General features: G+C 52.2%; 1 pseudogene across 1 annotated transcript; it reads left to right on the top strand.

The window, feature by feature from the left end:
* Nucleotides 1-285: 285 nt before the first annotated feature.
* Nucleotides 286-1153, top strand: LOC116438780 (annotated as a pseudogene). Its single transcript, XR_004237920.1, has one exon. The product of XR_004237920.1 is annotated as a growth factor receptor-bound protein 2 pseudogene (transcript).
* The last annotated feature ends 405 nt before the right edge of the window (nucleotides 1154-1558 follow it).

Below are 1558 nucleotides of genomic sequence, written 5' to 3'. Positions count from 1 at the left end.
TTTAGGTATGGCTAATAGACAAGCAATGTATCAATTGCTCAAGTGCTTTTTAGAAAAGCGGAGCACGCCAGGGATAGATTGCAAAAAAAATCTCCGTGGACTTTTAGCTTATGGGGTTGCCAAGGGTTGTTTTATCGACCCAAATGAAGTTTTCGAAAGGGACAAATGGCGGGTGTTTAGAGATAAGATCTTTGACACGGTTATTCAGGATGATAAAACAGCTAAAAAGTTGATGAAGCCATGGCAGGCAGTAATCAATGCTTTAGCGCAGCATGAGGCAGAGTTGCGGCGGCACCGGCGGCGCGGCGGGCGGGGGGCCAGGCCGGGGCCGGAGCGGCGGCTGAGGCGGCGCTGGAGCGGCGGTCGGGTCGGGCTGCGCGGGGCCGGGCAGGCGGCGGGAGCGCGCAGCGCTGCGCGGGCGGATCGTCCCCCGGCCTCCCTGTATGTGAGAGACGGGGCCGGTGTCTCGCACGGAGCCGGGAGCCGCTGTGGGAGGAGCGGAGGCTTCGGGGAGCGCTTCCTGCCCACCGCCCGCACCGCCGGGCGCGGCAGCCCCAGCATGGAAGCCATCGCCAAGTACAACTTCAAAGCCACCGCAGATGATGAGCTGAGCTTCAAACGGTGGGATATCCTTAAGGTTTTGAATGAAGAATGCGATCAGAATTGGTACAAGGCAGAACTCAATGGAAAAGACGACTTCATTCCCAAGAACTACATAGAAATGAAACCCCATCCGTGTTTTTTTGGAAAAATTCCCCGAGCCAAGGCTGAAGAGATGTTGGGCAAACAGAGACATGATGGTGCCTTCCTCATCAGGGAGAGTGAGAGTGCTCCCGGGGACTTCTCCCTCTCAGTCAAGTTTGAAAATGATGTGCAGCACTTCAAGGTGCTTAGAGATGGGGCTGGCAAGTATTTCCTTTGGGTGGTGAAGTTCAATTCTTTGAACGAGCTGGTAGATTATCACAGATCCACATCTGTCTCCAGGAACCAGCAAATATTTCTCCGGGACATTGAGCAGGTGCCACAGCAACCAACATACGTTCAGGCTCTGTTTGATTTTGATCCCCAAGAGGAAGGAGAGCTGGGCTTCCATCGTGGAGACTTTATCCAAGTCCTTGACAATTCTGATTGCATTCTTCATTCAAAACCTTAAAGATATAGCCTCGGGTTAGACCTGGCAACCTCAATAAACTGTACCCTTATAGATAATCGATCGCAACGTATCCCCACCGGGATCAAAGGACCTATAGTTATAAACGGGAAAGCGGTTAGAGCGCTTTTAATCGGATTCCTGTTGTTCCCTCATATTGAGCGTCTGGGTTTCCCCTCTATCGCGACACTGTGACATCACAGGGTATTGGTGTGACATCACAGAGAGGGCTGGGCCATCCCAGAAGAGTCTGTGACTTCACAGAGTGGGTTGTGACATCACAGGGTGGCTCTATGACATCATAGAGTCTACTGTGACATCATGGAGCAGGTCTGTGACATCACAGATTGGGCTGTGACATCACAGAGCAGAGATCAGACATCATCGAGCAGACTATGACATCACAGA

This window comes from Corvus moneduloides, unplaced genomic scaffold (assembly GCF_009650955.1).
Source record: "Corvus moneduloides isolate bCorMon1 unplaced genomic scaffold, bCorMon1.pri scaffold_114_arrow_ctg1, whole genome shotgun sequence".
NCBI classification, from domain to species: Eukaryota; Metazoa; Chordata; class Aves; order Passeriformes; family Corvidae; genus Corvus; species Corvus moneduloides.
This window is presented reverse-complemented; position numbering and strand designations above follow the sequence as displayed.